This window comes from Macrotis lagotis, chromosome 5 (genome assembly GCF_037893015.1).
Source record: "Macrotis lagotis isolate mMagLag1 chromosome 5, bilby.v1.9.chrom.fasta, whole genome shotgun sequence".
Classification (NCBI taxonomy): Eukaryota; Metazoa; Chordata; class Mammalia; order Peramelemorphia; family Peramelidae; genus Macrotis; species Macrotis lagotis.
Genome location: NC_133662.1, coordinates 207,031,198 through 207,040,104, shown reverse-complemented (window position 1 = coordinate 207,040,104; position 8,907 = coordinate 207,031,198).

Here is an 8,907-nt window from a genome sequence, read left to right as displayed (position 1 = left end):
AGTAAGCAGAAGCCCCCAGGCAACTGAGCCTTGAGTGCTCAGCCCACCAAAGATAGGGGAGTACAGAGAGACTTCAGAGGTCTGTCCTCTGTACCTGGAACAGGACTCTGGGGCTCTGACCACATTCAGATCCTGATCACAGTCTAGGCCCCCCCATAGAACAACAGGGTCCACCCCACCTCAGCCCTGTGACAGAGGGGTGCACTTGTGGCCATTCACAGACCAGGAGGGAAGTCAGAGCTTCCCACACTGAGATCCTTGTGTGTGGGGGGTGTCCCAATAATACTCAAAAACTCAGGAAGCACCAAAAACCAGGCACAGGCTGGAGAAATGAGTTAATAGAGAAAAAAAGAGGAACACCATTGAGACATACATTGTCTATGATCCCAAGAAGGATCAAGATACTCAATCTGAAGATGAGGAAGTCCAAGATCTTATATCTAAATATTCCAAGAAAAACAGAAATTGGGCTCATGCTAAGATAGAGTTTAAAAAATAAAGATTTTGAAAATCAAGTAAGGGAGCTAGAAGGAAAAATTGGGAAAAGAAATGAGAGAGATGCAGGAAAAACATGAAAAAGAAGTCAGCAGCTTCGTCAAGGAGAACCAAACAAATGCTGAAGAAAATAAGATGTTAAAAAACCAGAGTAGGTCAAATGGATAAAAAAAGTTCAAAAAGTTACTGAGGAGAAAAATACTTTAAAAAGCAGAATTAGCCAGATGAAAAAAGAGAAAAGAATGCTCTCTGAGGAAAACAAATCCTTCAGATGTAGAATGGAGCTAAAGGAAGCTGATGACTTTATGAGGTCAAGACACAATAACACCAAAGAACAAAAAACTAGAAGAAAATGTGAAATATCTCATTGAAAAAACAACTGATCTGCAAAACAAAATCAGGAAAAATAATTTAAAAATTATTGGGATACCTGAAAGTCATGATCAGGAAAAGAGACTTGACCTCATTTTTAAAGAATTCCTTCTAGAAAATTACCCAGATATCCTAGGAGCAGAGGGCAAAATAGAAATTGAGAGAATCCACCAATCACCCCCGGAAAGAGGTCCCCCCCCAAAAAAAACAAGCCCAAGGAATATTATAACCGTTCCAGAACTCCCAAGTCAAAGAGAAAATGTCACAAGTTGCCAAAAGAACACAATTCAAATATTGTGGAACTGCAGTCAGGATCACACAGGACTTAGCAGCAACTACATTAAGGGCTCATAGGGCTTGGAATATAATATTCCAGAAGGCAAAAGAGATCAGAATGCAACCAAGAATCAACTAGCCAGCAAAGCTGAACATTATTTTCCAGGAGGAAAAGATGGACTTTTTTTTTTTTTTTAGGTTTTTGCAAGGCAATGGGGTTAAGCGGCTTGCCCAAGGCCACACAGCTAGGAAATTATTAAGTGTCTGAGACCGTATTTGAACCTGGGTATTCCTGACTCCAGGGCTGGTGCTTTATCCACTATGCCACCTAGCTGCCCCACCTCCCTTTTTTTGAAAAGATGGACTTTCAATGAACCAGGGAAATTTCAATTGTTCCGGTTGAAACATCCAGAGTTGAACAGAAAGTTTGACCTTCAAATACAGGACTCAAGTGAAGCATAGAGTGGAGGAGAAGGGTAAAATATGATGGACTTAATGATGATGAACTACATGGATTCCTGCCTAGAAAAAAATGATACTGATAATATTCATATAAAACTTCTTATTTAATAAGAACAGGTAGAAGGAGCTTTTATAGATGAAGCACAGGAGAAAGCTGAATTTAAAGATATAATATATTGTAAAAACGGAGTCAATGACTAAAAGGGAAATGTAATAGGAGTAAGAGAAAGGAAAGATGGAATAGGCTAAGATATTTTGTGCAATAAGATTTTTTTTATTGCAACAAGCTATTTTAATGATATGGAAGGGGGAAAGTGAGGGGGAAATGAGGGAACCTTTGCTCTCATCAGAGGTGGCTCAGAGAGGAAACAGCATCTACATTCAATGGGGCATAAACATCTAGAGTAAAAAGGAGAGAAGAGGGACAGGGGAAGGGTGGGGATGTGAGTGATGGAGAAGAAGGTGCATTATTGGGGAGAGTGCTCAGATATAACAAATTTTCTTTTTTACCTCTTGCAAGGGGTTGAGATTGGGTGGCCTATACAGGACCATGGCCGGGTGGTTGCTGGGCCTTAGGGGTGGTATGTGGGCTCAGGGCCTCTTGGCCCCAGGGCCAGTGATCAGTGTGTTGTGCCACTCAACTACCCTACAGCACATTTTAGAAGAAGGACAGAGAGAAAGGAGAGAGAAAATATAGTATATGGTAGTAGGGAAGGAGCTGTGATCAGCAAAGACAATGGTGGAAAAATATGGAAGTAGCTTTTGTGATGGACTTATCATAAAGAACATGATCCACCCAAGACAGAGCTGGTGGTATTGGAACACAGATTGAAGCACATTTTTTCTCTTTTACATTATTTTTCATGAGGCTCTATAATTTTTTGGGGAAGGGGGTATTATATTTACTTTTTTTTTTGCAAGGCAAATGGGGTTAAGTGGCTTGCCCAAGGCCACACAGCTAGGTAATTATTAAGTATCTGAGACTGGATTTGAACCCAGGTACTTCTGACTCCAAGGCCGGTGCTTTATCCACTGCGCCACCTAGCCGCCCCTATATTTACTTTTAAACAAGAATATTTAATAATTTAATAAAAACATCATTTGTACAAAAATAAAAATAAATAAATTTAAAAAATCATCACCTGTAAAAAAAAAATCTTCATAGCAGCTCTGTTTGTGGTGGCAAAGAAATGGAAACTGAGGGAATGTCCATCAATTGGGGAATGGCTTAACAAACTGTGGTATATGTATGCCATGGAACACTACTGTTCTATTAGAAACCAGGAGGAATGGGAAGTCAGGGAAGCCTGGAAGGATTTGCATGTACTGATGTTGAGCAAGATGAGTAAAACCAGAACACTGTACACACTAACAGCAACATGCGTGTGATGATCAAACTTAATGGACTTGCTCAAAACAAAAGGGAAACAATCAGGCACAATTTTGTGATATCTGTGATGGAGAATGCCACCTGTATCCTGAGAAAGAATTATGGAGATTAAACAAGGACCAAACATTATTACCTTTAATTTTAAAAAAAATCTGTCTTAAATGCTGCTATTTCTCATACTATACATTTCTTCCTTAAGGATATGATTTCTCTCTCATCACATTTAACTTAGATCAATGCATATTATGAGAAAGATGTAAAGGCTAACAAACTGCCTTCTGTGGGGGGTGGGGGGGGAAGGAAGAACAGGGGAAAATTGTAAATCTCAAAATAAAAAAAAAATTTCCAAAATTAAAAAGGTAAGATTTCATGCCAAATCATGTTCTATTGCCCCAATAGCCTATGAACTTTTAGTTATAAAAAAAACCCCCTCCTTTCTAAGGAAAAGAGGAGGAAATAGGGAAAGAGGGGGGGAAATAGGAAAAATAAGACATTAATGCACTGTCTACCCTTTGAACTAGCAATGAAACTTGCAGGTCTGTATTTTCAAAGATATTAAAAATAGAAAGAAAAAATACACAAGGATATTTCACCAGAATTTTCCTGATGTCAAGGAATTAGACTTTGAGGGAATGACCATAAATTAATGCCCAGAACTTAAGGAATGACTGAACAAATTGGGATGCAGGAATATGATGGAAGACTAACACATGAGCTGATTCCAATTGAAAAGTACTGTGTACAATGTAACAGTGACATTGTAAGATGATCAACTACAAATGACTTATCTTTCCTCATCAATATTGTCACCATAGACAACTCATGATAAAGAATGCTATACATCCCCAGAGAAAAAGCTTATAGTGTCTAAATACAAATATGAAACACTTTTTAAATTTTATTTTTCTTCAGATTTCTTTTTTTTTTGTGGGGGAGATATGTTTTCTTTTACTGAATGACTATTATGGAAATGTTTTGCATGACTATGCATTTTTAACTTCTATCAAATTGTTTTTTCTCTCAATGGGGGCAGTGGAGTGGGAAGAAGGGAGAAAATTTGAAAGTAGAAGTTTCCAGAAGCAGAGTTAAAATTGCTTTTACACGTAGTTGGGGGAAAATTAAATGGTTAATAAATAAATTTTGAAGAAATTTTTAAAGAAGTATTTATAAAACATTGTGAGGGGTAGGAGAAACAGAAATCACAAATTAAAATACGGTAAAGATGAGATCACTTCTTAGGGAGAAAAAAAGAAAGATATCCTGAGTTGAATTTAATTTAATTTAATTTAATTTAATTTAATTTTACTTTATTTTTTTTTAGGTTTTTGCAAGGCAAATGGGGTTAAGTGGCTTGCCCAAGGCCACACAGCTAGGTAATTAGTAAGTGTCTGAGACTGGATTTGAACCCAGGTACTCCTGACTCCAGGGCCGGTGCTTTATCCACTATGCCAACTAGCCACCCCCCGAGTTGAATTTTAAAAGAAAATGTTTTGACAGTTTGTTAAATTGAGGGAATGCCCATTAAACAGTAAAGAATATCCTACTCAGATATATAGAGTTAGAAACATATAACTGACAGAATTGCTAGTTGTAACTCATTTTGATTAAAACTTATGAGTGAGGAAAATCACTATGAAAATGAATAAGTGAGAAGGGAAGGTGGAAGGAAATTTAACTTAAAATATATATGTAAATATGCATGAAAGTAAATAAATGTTTTTTAAAAAGAAAATGAATTAGATTTGCTTCAACAATCTAGAAACAATTTAAGAATTATTCAACTAAAGTAATTAAACAAATAATTCAAGGATGTCATTGAGAAAAGAAAGGCTGCATACTTTCAAAGACTTTCTAAATAATAGTGTTATTTTGTGATTACAAAGTACTAAAAGCAGCTAAATATGCATAATTAGGAAATAACTAACAAAATTATGATAAAGGAATGTAAATGTTAAAACTAAAAAACATGGTGTATCTCGGTGCACAGTAGTTAGAGCACTGGCCCTGGAGTCAGGAAGATTTGAGTTTAAATCTTTTCTCAGATATTTAATAATTATCTAGCTGTGTGACCTTGGGGAAGTTACTTAATCCCACTGCCTTACAGAAGCAAGGAAAAAAAACAAGGAAAGAATTAAAAATAAATTTACAAACAGAACATGAAGAATAGAGAGAATCATGATAAAATTTACATGAACTGAAGGAAAATTAAGTTACTAGAGTGAGAAAAAATCTTATACACAATGACAAATAATGAAAATATAAAGAATAATAGCTATAAATATATTGAAACTGATACTGAAAATTCAAAACGAATAAACTAATAAGAAAATATGTGAAAAGATGCATTGCAAAGAAGGAGTTCCACTACATGGAAGATTGCTTATGATGTCTGATTTTTTTCAATGTGTCAATTGGTATGTGCATAATATCATATGTATATATGTATATATATATATACATAAATATATAGAAAATTTTTATTCCCACTCTACAGATGTTTAGCAGAAAGTATTATAAAGTTTATAAGAAAGTTTTATAATAGTTATAAATATAATAATTAATAATAAAGGGTTGTTCTGAGGATCAAATGAGGTAATACTTATAGATTACTTAGAATAGTGTTTCGGATATATTAGGCACTTAAATAATTTAACCTTCTTTATTTTGAGTCTATCCTTTTCTTTTTTCTAATATTAAGTGAATTAGTTACTAGAGGTACAACTCAGTGTTCAATCTTGCTTTTCTTTCACATAAGTAATGCATTCTACTTATATGCAATGGGAAACAGTTAAATGTTTGAATATATGAATTTATGTATGTATGTATGTATGTTTACATGTCTGTATATATATTTCTTCAAAGTTATCATCTGGAGAAGCAATTTCTTTTCAGAAGGGACTAACACTCCCACTAAGTGCTTCTAACAAGACTGGATAGCTAGCCTCCCTGAATCATCAAGACATCATTATAGAATGTTATAGATAACAGATAAGCAGCAGGGTGGGAAATAATAGGTACCATAAGCATGCATTTTGGGGGTAAATGTCAAATTTGTGGAACATAAAGACAGATAGAATCATTATATTATCTATATGCTAAATGTTCTTGCTTATAAATAGGTGGGAAAAAGAAAGTAGATCAAAAAGTCAAGCTTTTGTGTGTTCGCATCTATAAATGCTCAAGTGTTCCTAGAAGAAACTAAAATATAGTACAATAAGTGCTTTGAGGAATTATACCTGTATCATCTAATTCAGAGGAGTCAAATATGCAACTTGTGGATGGCATATGACACTTTCAATTGTACCTTGAGCTAGGTTAAAATTTAACTGGGAAATACTAAACAAAATAAGGAAATAAAAATGTATAAATGTGTGGCTTCCTAAGAATCTTCAAATATAGTTTAGTAGCTGACATTATGTGAGTTTGATGCTACTTATCTGGTCAATATGAGTTGACATTTTCAGTTTTGGACATTGCTCCTAAAAAAGTCCCTATATAGTAGTGAATTAGATACTTAATAATCATAACAAATATCCATTTTAGGGGGAAGTAGATAAATTGTATAATTCTGTCTCTATGTTTAATTACTTCCTTTGAGATGGAAAGTAGGCACTCCAATAAATAATTTCTTTAATATATAATCATATTTATGTACTTTGTAAATCTTTTCAACAAAATATCTTTTTAAAAAAAGAATAATTCTCATATTCCTGAGATGCCAATATAATTATCTTCCAATATAATTATTCTTTGACATAGTTGCCATCTGTATTAGAGTATTATATCACTATTAAAAAAAGTTCTTTTTCACTGTTAGAATACTTAGCGTACATAAACTATTTTTCATTGAGGCCCAAACTAAATATTTCCATTCTTCTCCTTAATCATAGATTATTTTGTAGCTTAGTGATTATCTTGGTTATTATGATTTCAGAGGAAATGTAAAACATCCAGTAAAGAGAAATCACATTCTAGATCCCATTTTTATGAAAAAGAAACAGTGATTTCAGGGTTGGATATGATGAGAACCTAAGCTGGAAATTAGCAAAGTTTTATATTGAAATCTTCGTTCTTTCTTTTAAAAGACTGCTTAATTTTTATCTGCCAGAATTTATCTTCTGATCCTTACATCTTTTGGCAGTAAGAATATTTTATGTTTTCCCTTTAAAGAAAAGATATGACAAATTTGGACAGCACAGTAAAATGTAGAGATGTCAACTTTCTGACATGGCTGTATAATTAAAGCTATGGCTATTCCAGTAATGTATGGTTATGAAAGTCAAACTTTTAAAAAAGGTTCAGCATGACAGAATCAATGTTTGTGATGGAGACAAATCAGTCAATAGTTAAATTAACTGTGAATAATTATTTGAAGAACAAATGCTGAAGCTGAAGCTTCAGTCTTTGGTAACAGACTGAGAAGGCAGTAGTCATTCAAAGACTGTGATTCTGGGTAAGATTGAAGATAAAATGAGAAGATTGTAGAGAACGAGATGAATAGATAGTTATGCAAGCAAAGAATATGGGCTTGGACAGACTTCTGACATAGTAGTGTACAGAAAGCCTTGGTCTGCTATGATTCATGGGGTCACAAAATGTTGGGTATGATTGAATGACTAAACAATACCAACTCAAGCATGAGTCACAAGTCTCCTCACATGGTGATAATTGGGTTAAGGATGAGATATCTGACCAAAGAGTTCTAATTGAATTTGAATTTGTCATATCCAGGTTTCTTTCAAACTTGATGCAACTTCTCACATTGGTAACCCATCTTAATTTTTCTTTTGACTTTCCCTTCTTACAGATATTTTTTATATATAGAACTCTTCCAAATTTTATGGGATAGGGAATAGTTAAGTAGAATAATATTTATCTTTTAAGAACCCCAACTTAGAGCAATGTCTAAGTTAAAATTTAATGTGTTTTCAAAAGCCTCCTCTCCTTCCTCTGGTTAAATAATTTGAAATTTCAAAGAGAGTAGGTCCACCAAATACAAAATTTTCCTAAATTAGGATATTACATGAGTTTTGAGTTACAGTTTCACATTGCCTTGAGATGACTGTTGGAAACACTATACTAAATGGTAATTTCAAGGACAAAAATTCTGTAGAATTAATTCATAAAGATTTTACTTTGACTTATTTCCTTCTTCTCTCCTATTTATTTAGAAGATAGAACTTCTGATAATAAATTACATTAGCAAACACATTGAGAATTTCTGAAGAGTTGAAGTTTGTTGAAAAAATTACATGAACTTCCATGGACACATGACAATATGATCCTAGCACTCTTGGTTCATAGGATAACAAATGCATCATTAAATGAGATCATAGATATCATGTAATGCATCCTCATCATTTCATAGCAGAACAGTAGTAACCCAATCAATAAATATCTTAAAAAATTAAGTCAGATAGTAAATTAAGAAAATGAGGTACACAGGAGATTGTAAAAATCACATTTTAAAAGACATGTACAGAAGAATTAAGTGAAGAAAAAGAGAATGGATATAAAATTCTCAACAAATACTTTTAGAATAACATAGAAAATGCCAAAATAATTAAATTGGGTTAATCATAAAATCTAAGGGTTTAAAAATGCTATTTTGTTTAATTTTATTGGGTTTTGTTTTAAGTATAATTAAGAGAAGAAGAAAATAGAAGAGTTTGTAAGGTGGAATAATCATTATTGTTGACAAAAAGAATGCAAAGCTAAATATCTTTTAAATTCTATATTATTTCTCTGCCAAAGAAAGTGTCTTTGGATTACCAAGAATGGGTAAAATGGTTATTAAAGCATTGCTATCCAGATTAGAGAATGATATAATTGTTGATAAAATGATGACATCTGACTGATATGACCCATATCTGTCATTATTTGTTGAAATGTGGCCCTTTTTTAACAATGAA